This window comes from Camelus bactrianus, chromosome 17 (genome assembly GCF_048773025.1).
Source record: "Camelus bactrianus isolate YW-2024 breed Bactrian camel chromosome 17, ASM4877302v1, whole genome shotgun sequence".
NCBI classification, from domain to species: Eukaryota; Metazoa; Chordata; class Mammalia; order Artiodactyla; family Camelidae; genus Camelus; species Camelus bactrianus.
Genome location: NC_133555.1, coordinates 32,576,415 through 32,593,148, shown reverse-complemented (window position 1 = coordinate 32,593,148; position 16,734 = coordinate 32,576,415). Strand labels below are relative to the sequence as shown.

General features: G+C 38.1%; 1 protein-coding gene across 7 annotated transcripts in view; it reads left to right on the top strand.

The window, feature by feature from the left end:
• RAD54L2 (RAD54 like 2) overlaps positions 1-16,734 on the top strand; it is a 106,907-nt gene that overhangs the window by 60,557 nt on the left and 29,616 nt on the right. The window contains exon 1 of one of the 7 annotated variants that reach the window (XM_074344798.1): positions 16,019-16,438. The exons of the other annotated variants lie outside the window; for them this stretch is intronic. The gene's annotated coding sequence lies outside the window, so the exon portion shown is untranslated. Of the gene's footprint in view, positions 1-16,018; positions 16,439-16,734 lie in introns of those variants that run through there. 7 annotated transcript variants of the gene reach the window in all.

Below are 16,734 nucleotides of genomic sequence, written 5' to 3'. Positions count from 1 at the left end.
GATGTTCAGTTTCAGTGTAGTGATAGAGGCTCAAACAAGAATAGGTAGAGAACAGGTTTTGTCCTTTTAAATTTTTGCCAGTGAGATTGATCAGGTAGGGAGGGAGAAATTGATGATGCAGGAGAGATTAGGGGCAGTCCATACTGGCTAAAGCCAAGCTGTAACTGTGGCCTGGGAACCTCAGTACTCACCTCAGTACTTCAACATATAATAGAGAGAGGAACACCCCTCAAGACAAGGCAACTGTCTTCATCTAAACTTTTGTAATCTTGGGCAAGTTGTTGCTGAGCCTTTAGGTTCTCTTTCACAAAATGAAAAGTCTACAACCTGAACTCTGGGTCTATTGTTCTCTTGTTCTGGATGAAGACAGGGAAGATGCACATGTTTTTAGGAACAAAAAGGAATCACCAAAACAGAGAAAAGGACTATGAATCAACTTAGAGGAACAGTTAGCCCATGTGACTGAATGCACTAAGACAAAACAAGACAGTGTTAATAGCACTCTGTTACATTTCAGCATTTTGTTCTCAACATAGATGATCAGCAGGATTCTATAAATTATGGATTCAAGCCAGTTCTTTTTATACTGTATTTCTATCCTCCTTCTCTTCTTCCCCAGAAACTTGTATCTCTTTTTCCTAAGACAACTTGAGTATCTGTCATTGGACTGATTTTTCAGAATAGTCTATGTTAGAGTTTATGGTGACCTCCTGGTTAGAAATAAAGTAGTACTGATTTTGATACTTACTCCTGTCCTTTTCTGTGTGCCAGGCTTAGAGACACAAGGGGGCACAGAGTTTGGGTGTACAGAAGATTGTTTTATAAACCTCCATCAGAAAAGTATGTCAGACATTGACCCAGTTGTTCAGAGTGACTTTGTGGGACCTTTAACATTCCTTCCCAACAATCCAGGGGATAAGAGCATCTGATTTTGGGTTTAATTTGCATTTCCCTGATTACTTCAGATGTTGAGCTCTTTTTCATAAGCTTATGATCGCTTTCATTTTTGCAAAGTGCCTGAACATGTGTTTTTGACCATTTTTCTTTCTTCCACAACATTCTTTTTGATTTATAGGAATTCTTTGTATCTGGATATGGACCTTTTGGATAAACATGCACATACATGTGTCTTTCTCATCTATGTTGCTTGATTTACCTCTTAATTGTGTATTTTTTGAAGTTTTATGCTCTTTTCTAAAATTGTATTTTTGGTGAATAGATGTTTTAATTTTAATGAGATTGAATTGATCATTTTTTCCTTTTATGTTTAGTGCTTTTTGTCCTTTGTTTAAGAAATATTTGTCTACCCCCAAGGTCATGAAGATACTCTCCTGTTATCTTCTAGAAGCTTTAATGTTTTACCTTCATGTTTAGGTCTAGAATCTATCCAGAATTGATTATTGTGTGGTGTGAGGGAGGGGTCAAGTTTCATCCCTCCACATCCCCAATATGATTATCTAACTGATCTAGTGTTCTGCGTTACATTTTTGTTTTACCCTGTGTTGTAAACCAAGGCACAGTACATATGAGGCTTTGTCTCTGAACTCTATTTTCTTCCCTCATAACTTTCAGGGAGATGAGATTAGGTTATGTAGTGTAGTGGCTAAGAGCATGACCTCTGGAGCCAGATCAACCACCAGGGTTCAAATCTTGTCTTTACTACTTATCACTCTGTGAGACAAGTTTTCTCATCTGTAAAATGGGAATATTTATAGCATCATCTACTGAATAGGGATGTTTTTGAGGACTGAATGAGTAATATTTGTAACATGAATAAACCTGGCTAAAGGAGGATATAACAGGCATTACTGGTGGGCTGGGCCACAGTGCTTCTGGAAGCAGAGCTAGTGACTGGAGCAGTTTTGGATGGACTTGGGCATGACCAAGGATGGAGTGGGATCCATATCTAGCAGGGCTCACCACAGACCTGTGCTGGGACTGTAGCTGTTCCCCAGTTGCTGTGCCCTGACTTCAGAGTTACCCAGCAATCCTCCTGAGGGGAAGGTCTTTTAAGTATTTTCTGAATCATCCTTTGAAATCTTCAAGTTGTTTTTGGTCCAGTTCAGAATACAGAAGCAGGATGTGCCAGGTTTGAATGAAGTTCCCTAAACAGCATACCAGGGGAGGCAGCAACAGCTAGCTATTAACTTTCTGCAGCTATACTGACAGACAGTGCAGCTTAGCAGTTGGGCACATGCTGAAATAAAAAGGAAGAAACCTAGAGAAGGCTTTCTAGAGGCTAACTTTTAAGCAAAGACCCAAAAGAGACTATGGGTTAGAATTAAGTCATTAGACTAACACAACTGTTAGATCAAGAGATGGGGAAAGAGGGACACGGCATCAACCAATGCCCAGAAGAGACCCTGAGAGCACTGTGCTTTTGAGTCCAGGGAGCAGAGAGTGTGTGGGTGCAGGTTGGAGGGAGGTACTTGGTGATCAGAGAGCAGGGGGACACTAGCAGTCAGAAAAGGCCTTAAGCATTTTAGGTTTTATCCTAAGGGCAGAAGAGACCGTTTTGAAGTATCCTAGAAGATCCTGTGAGTGGAGACTGACATCATCAGATTCAGAAAGTTCACTCTTTCTGCAGCGGGGATTGGAGGGGGCGCAATCAAGGAGGCGGGGAGACCCTTTGGAGGCCCACAGAATTTGTGATTGAACATGAGGAGAAGGGAGAAGGCAAGGATGAGGTTTTTCCCTTGACAGTGACCATATATAGTAGAGGTCCATAGAGTTGCTGCACTGTGGGGTGTAAGATCCCAAGAGAGCCACTGCTGAATGCCCTTCCATCACAGAGACTTTGTACTTGTGTACCAGCCACTCTTCTAACCAGGAAGCAAAGCTGCAGTGTGCTGCCAGATAGATGCTTATTTTCTTTACATTTTCTGTGGCCCTAAGGAAAAGATTTGTTGCTTTATTTCTAATATGGTCAGTCCAAAAGGGCTTTACCTGTCTTTGTCTGACCAGACTTTATTCTCCAGCCTTTTGATTCATGTTAACATTTAAGATTTCAATTAATGAAGACAGTTCAGGAGATCTCTGATATCCAATAGTTTATTATTTTGCCAAGGCATGACTTTAACTGATGCTCTCTGGGGTACGGGAACTGATAATTGAGCCCTGCCCTTTACAGTGTCTGCTCCTCAACCTACCCTGTTCTCTGCTCTCAAATCAAAAATTCTTATCATCATTAAGAATCTGAAGAGATCATTTAAATGTTTCAGTTATATGTGAATGCATTTTGTGGAGGAAATTTTGTGCTATAGTTGTATTCTCTGATTTTGGGATTTTGTAAAGGTATCTTACCTCTCCCGCCTCCTGTGCTTTCCCAGCGTGATGTCTGCTGCAAAGTCTATACTCTCCTTGTGAAACCCCAGTCTTTGTTCACAGCCCTTTCTCAACTACTGAATCCTTCTGAGAATTGTGTGTGTTTTGTGGTTTGTAGCCTCAGTGTTCAAAGTGTTCATCAGTAGAATGGGAAAATAAACTGAGTTTCATTGATTTCCGCCCCCACATACACACGCAGGTTAATGGCATACTTTTGTTTGTTCATAGGACCAGTTTTACTCTCTTAAGTTAACACATACAACAGTAACAAATTTCAGAGGTTTATCACCTTGGTGTGTGTACCCAAGTCCTCCCTCAAATAAAAACAGCAGAATGAGCTGTTGGTGTTACTCTTTGTCCATTCCCTCTTAAAAGGGACAGCACCCGTACCCTCCTAGTTTCCTCTTGCTTGTTATGGACACCCTTACATGGGGCCCTAGTGGAGTTTGTATGTTATAGAAAGATTTGAATGTTATTCTGTGTTTCCGCCACCACTTAAAATGAATTTCTAGGTGGGAGAGTGTGGGGCTTTACCTGCCTGAGCTCCTGAGGGAAGGGCCACAATTCCTTGAGCTGCAAGCAGGCTTGTTCTCTTCATTCCTCTTTGAAATTTCCACTTTGTGGCTGCAGAGATCCTGTTAACTCTCAGCTCGCAGGTTCATCAGAGATGCCAGGAGATTGCCTTCTAGCCTCCTTGAGAGAGACCGCCAGTTGGAGCCCTCAAGAAGAGCAAGAAGCCCAGCATGGATTGACATGGCCCTCGGACCAGCTCCAGTCCTGACACCTCTCTCAGGTTATATAACATCCAGCAGCTGCAGCATCTGATACCACTTTATTCCCTGTAGTGTTGAATGGCAGGTAGAGAAGCACTGGCCCTTTAGTTGTTCTGAAGTTTCCAGGAATAATTTACTTGAGTTTCTAATTCTATTTTTATTTCTCGCATATTTGGATCACTCATACTTTGGGAAACAAGCAAAAAACATTTCACTGCCTCTGTCTCTGTCTTCGCATTCATATCCCTAGCCTTTTTTTTTTTTTTTGCCTTTTTTTTTAAATGAAGATACAATTGATTTACAATATTATGTTAATTTCAGGTATACAGAGTAGTGATTCAAAAATTTTATAGATTATACTCCATTTATAGTTACTATAAAATATTGACTATATTCCCTGTGCTATACAATATATCCTTGTAGCTTATTTTTGTTTTTTTATCTCAAAAAAATTTTTTTTGCTTTTGTTTTTCGGGTTTTTTAAAGTTTATTTATTTTATACGTGGTGGTTTGTACTTCTTAATCCCCTACTCCTATCTTGCCCCCCTCCCCTACCCCCACTAGTTTGTTCTCTGTATCTCTGAGTCTTTCTTTTTTGTTATATTCACTAGTTTATTTTTTAGATTCCACCTATTAGTGATAACATACACTGTTTGTCTTCCTCTGTCTGACTTATTAAACTAAACATGATACCCTCCACGTCCATCCATATTGTTGTAAATGGCAAAATTTCATTTTTATGCCTAGCCCATTTCTGTTTTAAAAAAAAATCTTTGCTAGAGAATTGAGAGTCCCTTAGAGAACTCTTAAGGAAAGAATAGTCAGCCTATTGTCACTTGAGGCTTTTGGCAGAGTCTGGAAGGAAGGGCTCTCCCCCAGGAAGCTTCCTGCAGGTTGCCAGGTGCCATGGTCACCAGGTGCCTTGGGTGGTGTGTTGCTCTCAATGAGCAGCAGCCATTTCCAGATAGGAGTTAGCTCTTTCTCTGCTTCCTGTTTCCTGGGCAGCAGCAGCGTTTCTCTTTGTAAGGTGTGGTGATGGCTGGGTGTGGGGATGCTTCTGGAATCCTGGGGGATGGACCGAGTCAGGGAAATCAAGCTGAAGAGATGATTTAGCTTTCGTGTTTGCCACAAAGAAATCGGTTAAGGATGTTAGTGGATGTTTTCTCAAGGCTGATGGAATAATAAAATTGAGTGATTGGAGAAAGTAGGGGAATACTTCAAGAACCAGCTCAAATTTCTAAAGTGATGTCAGTTTTGACTATTTGTGGTGATGATGTTTTTCCTATTTAAGTGTTCATATCTGTAAGTATTGTATTCTAGATATACTAATCCTTTGCTATTTGTATTGTTAATAGCATCAAGTCTGTGGATTATCTCTTAACATTGTTCACAGTGTTCTTTATTGTAAAAAAAATCTCTAATTTCATTGTAGTCAGTTTAAGCAATCTTTTCTGTTGTTTGATAGTCATTTATTTCATGAGTGAAAAAGAAGACATAGGAGCGGCATATTTTAAAGTTTGGAATGTGGTTTTGATCAGCATCTTTGGGTTTAATTTGGATTTTTAAAATTTTGATTTTGTGAAATTATTCTAGACATTACCTTGTCTGTAAGATTTAGTAGAGCCAAGCGTTCACTTTATGTTTTCTCATAACTCTTTATATCTTATTCAGAAATTGAACTAGAATCCTTCAAGGTATCAGCCTTAGTCTGTATTCTTTCTACGTTTGCTCAGAAGTTCCTGCTTTGCGGTTGATGTGCTGAGAACTCGGTAATTCTTGCTATGGTTGCAGAGATAGCCAAAAATCTTCATTATCATGCTGAGCAGGATCAAAATTAAATCCGTTTGCAACACAAGGCTTAAATTTCAGATGGGTTGAAAGAGGAGCAGTTGTGTTTACAAATGACTGTGTCTTTACTATTTTGACTTTGATTGTGCTAAAAGCAATGGTTCTCTATAGGGATTGATTTTGTCCCCAGGAGACATCTGGCAATGGGTGGAGACAACTGGGAAGGTGCTTCTAGAATCTAGTGGACAGAGGGTGGGGATGCTACTAAGCATTCTGCAGTGCACAGGGCAGCCCCTACAACAAAGGATCATCCAGTCCAAAATGTCAGCAGTGCTAAGATTGAGAGCAGTCTTGGTATCTTTTACTGATGATTTGCAGTTGTTCCCCTTCCCTATGAGGACTAAGTGGAGAGGCCAGACATTTCTTTTCTTCATATCTCAGGTTGTTTCATGAGTTAGTCAGAATAATAGTGGTTCCCTTGCTCTCAGATCTCATTTTAAAGGATGTGTTTAACTTATAATCCACTAGTGCCTTCTATATTAATGCTATGAAGATTTATTTCTTCCCAAGGAGCTTCTATGATGAGAATTTTTTTTCTCTCTCAAACTGGCTTCCATGACTATTCTGAAGGTGAATCACATTTTGCTTTGCATGAGTTTTTAACTTTTGAAGACTTATTGGCAAATATATTGGCCTTTCATGCCATTTATTGAGTCAGGTAAAGCTTGGGCCATGGAAAACATCAGTATGTTCTCATAAATGGTGATGTGTTGAACATATTTGAATATGAACATATTGAGTGAGAACTGATATGCTTCAGTGGATTTTTTATTCATGTGTATTTTTCTCTAGTGGCAATTTTTATGAAAACAAGCACAATTTAAAAATACTCAACATCCATTCATTGAGCATCTGTTAGACAGCTGGCATTTTTGTTAGACTTGAGAGATACAGTGGAGAATGAGATGGTCAGAATCCCTGCCCTCAAGGAGCTACATTCTAGACAGATGATAAGTGTTGAATCAAGTTACTAAAATAACTTCAGATCTTGAGAAGAACCATGTAAACAAAAAAGAAAGGGAATGAGCCCCAGGGGTAGTGAGGAAGGGCCTATTTCAGCTAGAGTGGTATAGTGGTGGTGGTGGTAGGGCTCTCTGACGGTGTAGTATTTATGCTTGTTTTTCAAAGAATCAACTTTTGGTTTTGCTGTTGCTTTTAGTCTTAAAGTATGTTTTCCTCTGTTTCATTAACCTGCTCTTATCTTCATTTGTCTTCCTGCTACTTTCTTTGGGTTTAGTTTCCTGTTCTTTTTCTAATTTTTTTGTGAAAAAAATTTACATCATTAATTTTCACTCTTCATTATTTTTTGACATTAATTTAAGGCTATGAATTTCTTTTTAAGGATGACTTTAGTGATATCACAAAATTTTAAAAATCAATTATATAATTTGCACACATTAAAATTCACATCTTTTGCCTGTATAGGTCGATGACTGTTGACAAATGTATATACGTACATTATCATCAATCTAATCAGGATGTGGAAAATATCCATTTTCCCAGAAAGTTCTCTCATGCCCCTTTGTAGTCCGTTTTCCAGGCACTGAACTGAATTCTGTCATTATAGGTTAGCATTATATAGAATTTTATATAAATGGAATTATATGATACCTATTCTTTTGTCCTTGGCCTCTTGCTCATCTGTGTTGTTGCACAAGGGTTCCAATTTCTCTGTGTTCCTTTTTATTGCTGAGTAGTGTTTCAGTTCCATAAATGTACTGCTCCTTGTTTATACATCACCTGTTGATGGACATTCAATCTTATGACTAAAGCTGCTTTGAACATTCCTGTAAAAGTTGATGGGTTTTTCTTTTAATTAGAGATATGCTTTCATTTCTTTATAGATAGAATACCAATAAGTAAATTGTGAGGTTGTACGGTAGGTGTATGTTTAACTTTATCAGAAACTGCCAAAATGTTTTCCACAGTGATTGTACCACTTCACACTCCTACCAGCAGTGCATGAGAGTTCCAGGTGCCCCATATCCTTGCCAGCAATTGGTATGGCCAGTCTTATTAATCTTAGCCATTCTAGTGGGTGTCAAGTGGTGTCTGATTATACTTTAAATTTGTATTTCCCTAATGATTTTGAGCACCTTTTCATGTGTTCATTGGCCATTTGTATCTCTTTTCCTGAGGTGTCTGTTCCTCCCCTTTTGCTCTTCTTTATTGGGTTATTTGTTGTCATTTTACTGAGTTATAAGAGTTTTTTAAAAAATATATTCTAAATACAAGTCTTTTGTCAGATATATATACTGCTGTTGTCTACAAGACTGTGACTTTTCTTTTTTATTGAGTTATAATTAACATACAATATTATATTCATTTCAGGTGTACAACCTAGTGATTCAATATTTTATACATTATGAAATAATCACCACAATATGACCAGTTACCATCCATCACATAAAAAGTTGTTACAATATTATTAACTATATTCCTTATGTATACATTACATTTCCGTGATTTTTTTTAATAGCTAGAAGTTTATATCTTTTTTTAAGAATTTTTTTTTTTTTTTGCTGGGGTAGGGGAGGTAATTAGGTTTGTTTATTTTGTATATATATAAAAAAGGAGGTACTAGGGATTGAACCCAGGACCTTGTGCATGCTAAGCATGTGCTCTAACGCTTGAACTATACCCTCCCATGCCTTGGTAGTTTGTACCTCTTAATCCTCTTCACCTATTTCCTTCATCCCCACCCCCACCCCCCCTTCCCTCTGGCAACCACCAGTTTGTTCTCTATATCTGAGAGTCTGTTTATGTTTAATTTTGTTTGTTTGTTTTGTTGTTTTAGATTCCATTAAGTAAAATCACATGGATTTTGTCTTTCTTTGTTTAACTTATTTCACTTAGCTTAATACCCTCCAGGTCCATCCAAGTTGCCGTAAATGGCAAGATTTCATTCTTTTTATGGCTGCATAGTATTCCCCTTCTCTGGAATCTTGTCCCTTCAACCCCTGGTTGTCTTAGAATCTCTTCCATGCCTTCAAAGGGGTTTTGTTGTTGTTTGTTTAAATTTGGTAACATATTTCTAGTAGTTCTTGGTACAAGCTTTGGTTTGCCTCAAGATATTACACCTTAGCTGGACGCAGAAGCAAGCCAACTTAAAAAAAATATGTTTATTGAGATATAATACACCGTTTTTAAGTGTACAATTCAGTGATTTTTAGTGTATTTGCAAGGTTGTACAACCATCAATACTGTCTAATATCAGAACATTTTCATCACTCCAAAAAGAAACCCTGTTACCTGTAAGCAGTCATTCTTATTATCCTCTCCCCTAGCTCCTTTCATCCACTGTCCTAGTTTCTGTCTATATAGATTACCTCTTCTGTGCATTTCTATAAGTGGAATCATGCAATATGTGGCCTTTGTGTCTAACTTGAACTTAGCATAATAACTAAGTCAACTCTGTGTGTGTGGTAAAATATGTGTAACAAAATTTAGCATCTTAGCTATTTTTAAGTGTACAATACTATGGCATTAAGTATATTCACATTGTTGTGCAACCATCATCACTATCTATCACTATAACTTTTTTATCATTTCATTCTGAAACTCTGTACCCATTAAACAATTACTCTCCATTCCCTCCTCCCTCCCAGCCCTTGGGAACCTTGGGAGCCACCCTTTTCTGTCTCTATGATTTTAACTACTCTATGTACCTCATATAAGTGGAATCATACAGTGTTTGTCTTTTTGTGACTGGCTTATTTCACTTAACATAGTGTCCTCCAGATTCATCCATGTTGTAGCATGTATCAGAATTTCCTTCCTTATGTAAGGCTAAATAATAGTCCATTGTACATATATACCACATTTTGCTCCTTCTTTCATCTGTCCATGGATGCCTGGGCTGCTATGAACATGAATGTATAAATATTTCTTTGAGACATTACTTTCAGTTTTCTTGAATATATGTCTAGAAGTGGACTGGTATATATATATAAAAGTGGAACATATGGTAATTCTGTGGGTAATCTTTTGAAGAATTGTTTTCCACAGCAGCTGTGCCATTTTACATTCCGACCAATAGTGCACAAGGGTTCCAATTTCTCTGCATCCTTGCTGATACTTTTTTTTTTGATAGTAGCCATCCTAACAGGTGTGAGATGGTATGTTATTGTAGTTTTGATTACATTTCACTAATGATTAGTGGTGTTGAACATCTTGTCACGTGCTTTTTGGCCATTTGTATATCTTCTTTGGAGAAATGCCTGTTCATATCCTTTGCCCATTTTTGAATCAGTTTGTTTTTTGTTACTGAGTTTTAGGAGTTCACTATATATTCTGGATACTAATCCCTTATTAACTATATGATTTGGAAATATTTTCTCCCATTTCATAGATTGCCTTTTTACTCTGTTGATAGTGTATTTTGATACACAAAATTACAAAATTTTGATGCACAAAATTAAAAATTTATGATGTCCAGTGTTCCTTTTTTTTTCTTTTATTGCCTGTGCCTTTGGTGTCATATCTAAGAAGTCATTTCTAAACCCAGTGTCATGAAATTTTCTGCCTAAGTTTTCTTCTAAGAGTTTTGTAGTTTTAGGTTTCACAGTTAGATCTTTGATCCATTTTGAATTAATTTTTGTATAAGGTAAGAATCCAGTTTCATTCTTCTGCATGTGAATATCTAGTTTTCCCAGCACCTTTTATCAGAGTGGCTGTCCTTTTTCTGTGGAATGGTATTGATACTTTTGCTGAACACCCTTTGACCACATATGTGAGAGTTTATCTCTGGGCTCCATTCTCTTTCATTGGTGTATATATTTCTGTTTATGCCAGCTCTACACTGTTTTGATTACTGTAGCTTTGTGGGAAGTTTTGAAATCAGGAATTGTGAGTCCTCCAATTTTGTTCTTTTTCAAAATTATTTTCTCCTGTTTTTGTAAATAATGTTTTACTGGCACACAGCTGTGTTCATTCACTCATTTGTTTATGTATGGTTGCTTTTGAGCTACAAGGGCAAAGTTGAGTAGTTGCAACAAAGACCTCATATCTAAAGTATTTACTGTCTGACTCTTTACAGAAAAAAAAAAAGTTTGCCAATCTCTGAACATTAAAATTCCATGCTTATTTCCCCAGCTGTAGTGCATTGTACCACAAATAAGAAAATCAAAAGGGGAAAATGTTTGTACAAAGATGCTTATGCCGCTGTAAGTGTGAATGAAAAATAAGAAACAGCACAAATGCCCAACATCAGGGGAATGACAAAATATTCTGTGATATGCTGATACCTTGCCATTAAAATGACATGTGGAATATATCAAAGAAATATTTATATATAAAACAAGTGACCAAAAGCAGAACACAAGATGATATGTATTCATCGATTACCAGTATAAAGTAAATGTATATTAACAAATATGGGACAGTTGAGATCTAAATAGTTTAGAGATTAGTGCTTGTTACATTTTGTTCTTCATTAAAACTTCTAAAATTAAAAAAAAATATTGAATTTTTTATTCTGGAAAATCTCAAACATAATTTAAAAAAATAAAGACATAGTTTTAAAAATTGGTAAAATGAACCATGTGTTCCCAGTACTCTCTTTCAGTTGTTATGAATACAGGGCTAGTCTTTTTTTATCTGTTCCCCCCTAGCCATGGATTATTTGGAAGTACTAGTTCCTTGACATTGTAAGATTTTATCTATACAAACTTCAGAGTGTATTTGCTCTCTAACATAAAAAGTCCCTAAAAAACAACAAAACAAAACAAACACCATACCATCATCACATCTAAATTTTTAAAATCAATAATCCCTTACATTGTAAAATATCCAGATAATCCTTGATTATCTTTGAAAAGTTATTTTTACTGATATGCTAATTTATTTAAGTCCCTACTAGGCCCACATTTAGTTAATTTGTCTTTTTAATTTCCTTAACATATAAGCTTTTAAAATAATATCTAAGATGTAACCTACCTCTTTTTCATTTTCTTTTTTTTATTGCAATTTATTTGTAAAAGAAAAGGATTCACATATTTTGTAGTTTTGCACATTTCTAGACTTTGCTGATTGCACTACTGTGGTCTTGTTTATCAGGTTTAATGTAGTCCTTTGTTCCCTGTATTTTTGCAAACCAGGAGTGAGATATCAAGATGTGTTTGGATTCAGGTTCAGTGTTTTGGCGCACATACATCACAGGCATGTATGTATCCTATCGCATTGTGTCAGGAGACACATGGTAAGACTTGAAATCCACTGATCTTTGTTTATACAGATGGCATTATGGAGGAAGAAAATAATAGAATAGCTGGAGAGAGGGCTCTGGAAGTGTTTGTACCTTATACCCCTAATGAATGAAATATAGGGATTTTTTTTTTTTTCAGAGCTACTCATTTACCTATCATATTTGTTGTTGTGGTGGTCATAATGCCTGAGGAGTTTATGTAAGAGTTCATTGGTGTTTATATAACTCTGGTGATTATTGCTTACAACTGGCTCACATGAAGGAGAAAGTTCAGAGGTGTTTGCCACCAGATCTGATTTCATGATCCTGAACTTGGGTGATAATAGTCACTGACTTTTAAATCATGCGGACACTAATTTTCCTTTGTCAAAGCACATATCTCTAACTTCTTGTTGAATCTTTTATCTTTTTTCCTCAGTGGCTTTTGGTGGATTATCTAGAATTTTGGGGTGGGCTGTTTTTCGAAAGTTAAATTATTTATTTTAGTTAGGTTGTGAATTCACATGGTTCAATATTCAGAAGGTACAAAAGAGCATAGTGAAAAGTTACATTTTGACTTAGGGAAAAATTAACTATATTTTGAAATAGCTGTTTTATTATTAAGAATAGTTTAAGATGTGGTTTCTACTATAATGTTATGTGGAAACCAGAAACTTCACAATAAGCATCATGAAGCAGTAATGAAGGACTTGTAAAACACTGACTTACATTGCAGCAAACTTTAAATATCAGAACATCCATAAACTAAAACCCTTTCACAAGCAAACAGTTGTTGAACACAGAAGCTAAGGATTCATTCAAAGAATGCTAGGTGGTAAGGAGCTGGTTTAAACCTGTATCCTGTATATAAAGGAAAGGAGAAACCTGTGTCTGAACTCACTGTGCATGAGAGTTGTATAAACTATGTCTGATCATTTAAAAATTGCTGCAGTGCTTGGCTGCATTCAACCCATGCCAGACAGGAATTCACAGTTGAGCTTCACAAGTTGGAATGTTTGATGGTGAATGTGTGACATTGAAAGGCTATCAGGTTCTGTTCTTCCTCCTCCCAGAAACAGCCCACTCTGCAAGGCAGAAACCAGAAGAAAGAAATACAATAGTTAGCAACAAGTTCCCACTGCCCAACACATTAAGTTCAAACGTTTTTGCCTGACATTTAAAACCTGCCCTCTACATTCTGACTCTGTCTTGTTGCCTACTCTCTAACCTTGCCTCCAACTGTTCCTCCAAGTGGTTACTCAATAAATTTGCTTGTGAAATAGAAACAAAACAAAAGGCCTTAAGGCCAGAAGAACATCAAAGGTCATTACCAGAACAGGTCAAAGGACCCAGCAAAACACCATGTTCAAGTGTGCCAACCCAGCCCCAAGTGTAATTGGTGTGTCAGTCAGGCTGCAGTGTTGGTGAAGTGGCCAAATTAGCAGTGGGTGTTCCCTGTTAGGGAATGTGCTGTCCAGCCACCTGTCCTTTGGGAGGAGAAATTTGATGGCCTCCCTTTTTAGGAGGGAAGAATCGTGGGCTGTGACTTAGGAGGGAGGTGACAGTAGTACTGTGTGACAGTGCCATAGAAATATTAGCTCTTTGGAGGGGTGGGGTGCCTGAAGGAATAATAGTCCTTAAGGAAAACCAAGAATTGCTGAGCTTTCCTCCTGTGGTGCTTCAGATGGAAATGAGAAAGGACTACTTAAGCAGAGTAGTGCATTTGGGAGGACATCTTGTCAGACTTGCAGCTCTACCTTAGAGCTTCTTTTTTAGTTCTCATGTCCAGCTGGACACTGGAGCGATGACACCGTGCTTCCTCAGCAGGCAGAACATGTTCCCAAGCCAAGGCTCATGTTGCATTCTCAATGCCACTTGCCGTGCTGGACTCTGCTGCCTTTAGGAGGCCTTTTATAAAACATCTGCTGTGGGCCCAGTGGTAATAGAGAGGGGACTGTGATGTTTTAACCTCTTGCTCATTTTAATAGTATTGCAGTGTTCCGTCATGAACATTTTTTGGTGCCTCCCTTGGCCATTTCCCCTTTGCTCTTCAGAAAGCAAAGGTTGTTTGCCTGATACCTTCAGTGATCTCTCAGTGTGTAAGGGCCAAGGAAGATGCTCCCAGTGCTGCTTCTGGGCATTCACATGTGAGTGTGTGTGCATGTATGCACCCACCATCCACCTTCACCCCCAGCTTCTACAATGGCCACTTGAGCTTCCTCTCCCCACCGAACCACCAGGCACTGGGATGTAGAATGCTAGGGAAAGAAAAGGCTTTGCAAGTAGTCCTCTCTAGGACAGGGGTTGACTTGTGTGCTGTCCAGCATCCAGGGAGAATCTTGGATCTACACCTAAATTTTCCTTGGAAAAGGAGCTCCCGGGAAGACGCAGAAAAGTGGGTGTTGGGTTGGAAGGCCACTCCTCCTGCTGTTTTGCTTAATTCATTTTAGCCAATATTGAACCTCATCTACTTTCCTAACCATTCCACCTTGTTTATTTATTATCTTTTTTTTTAAATGGAGATACTGGAGATTGAACCCAGAACTTCATGCATGCTAAGCATACTCTGCCACTTGAGCTATACCCTCCCCACCATTCCACCTTGCTTAGAGGTTCTGTTCCTTTTGCTCATGCTTCTAAAAATATCTATCTAGAATGTTCTTTCTTTTCTTTCTTTATAAGCTGGCGCCTGCCCATTCTGTTAGATCAAACCCAGGTCTCACTTTTCCCAAGGAAACAGTCCCCATTACCGATAGGCAAGCCTGGACTAGGTGTCCTTTCCCCAAGTGTTGTTGCTATTAGGCACTCCACTGTCATATACGTGTGTATGTGTTTCCCCGTGTGGACCATTCCATTATGCCTTGGCACAGGGCTGCTACATAGTAAGTAGATGCTCAAATGTATGTTAGGCTAAACTAAAAGCAGGGATGGAGAGGTGACAGTGGCTGGTTTGTGGCAGTCTCATGTGCAGAGGTTTAGAATGGAGTAATCTACAACTTCATGTGGGGTTTGTGTGTGTGTGTGTGTGTGTGTGTGTGTGTGTGTAAGAAACACTCATTTTCTAAGAACAAAATGCAGTTTGCATATGTTATTTCTGCATATCCATTTGCTTTCTTATTTCTGATCTTTGATTAGGATATATAATTGAAGTCTGAGTTCTCCACACAAATGAATAGTGCTACCTAGCATGGCTGACCAAGACCCAGAGCTTTGTATGCCTCCAGGCTGTTGAATGTGGTTGGGAGTATGGAGTTTGACAGACTTGAGTTTAAAGAATAATATTTTCAATGGGAGAGCTATTTACATCCTCATTTTACAAATTTAGGAACTATGGCTCAGAGAATTTGAACCCATGAACATAGAGCTAATAAGTGACAGAGCCAGGATTGCCTGACTACAAAGCGTGTTCTCTTAACTGTCTGTTCTTGTTTTCCTGTATACCCATAGACAAGTCTTCTTAAGTTTTTAGGGCTTCATTGTATCATACTTAGAATGAGAGGAGCAAAAATCACTTTGTAGAAAGAAAGATGAAACCAAACGTATTCCTTGTATCTGGGATAGTGGTAGTCATAGTGAAAGCAGCAGCTTGTTTTATTTAGTTTTTATTATATGCCAGGCATTGTTCTAGTGCTTTATTTAGGCTATTTCATATAGTCATCACCACAAACCCTCTGAGGTTAAGGACTAACAGTGCAGTTGTTATTCTCTTTATAAGTGAGGAACAGAAAGGTTGTAACAAGGGGCAGAGCTGATGTTCACATCCCAGTAGTATGGCTTCAGTGTCCATACTGAACCCCTAACCTCTGTCATCTTTTAGGAAATATTAGTTTCCAACTCCATGCTATTCTAAAATCTGGCACCAATATGAAAGAGACCATAAGGAACTCAGAATGGTAACAGGGCAAGGAGGGCATCCTCAAGGCATGGAAGATGAGCAGTAACAGTATGTCTGGGAAACTCATGATTCCCTGATTCAGCCACGGATTGGTAAGATGGCCCATTTGTTATTTTTATGTGGTTGAGTGCATTGGATGATGACCCAAGGTATGTCTTTTTTTCAGCTTGGGGATGCTAACTGGTTCAATTAACTGATTCACTCATTGAAATCTATGGCAGCCCTGGCCTCCCTTTACCAAAGTCTACAGGGTTGAGTGTTTCTTCTTGAATCCATACTGTCATAAAATGTTGAATATATAAATGAAGAAGAAGGGACAAATCTCCCTTCCAGAAAAACTCCAAGTAATAAATGTGGAAGCAAAGAGGAAAATTGAAAAGCACCATTAGAACAGCACAATACTAATTGCTCTAGGTAAGATCCACTGATGAATGTTAAAATTAGTGGGTGAAACGTCTAAGAAACAGGATATTTGCATTTGCATTTGCATTCTCAAAGCCCCTCCCCAAACATTTTTTTGTATGTGGTTTTAACATATGTTCAGAAATTCTTTGATACCCCTCCCAGCAGGTAATGGAGCTTAATTCTCTCCCCACTGAATGTGGCCAGACTTAGTGATTGGCATCTAATGAATAAAAAAAATGGAAAGGGAAAAATAGTAATTTTACAGTGAAGAAATTTTGTAGACACCACTTCAAGGTCAATGTCAC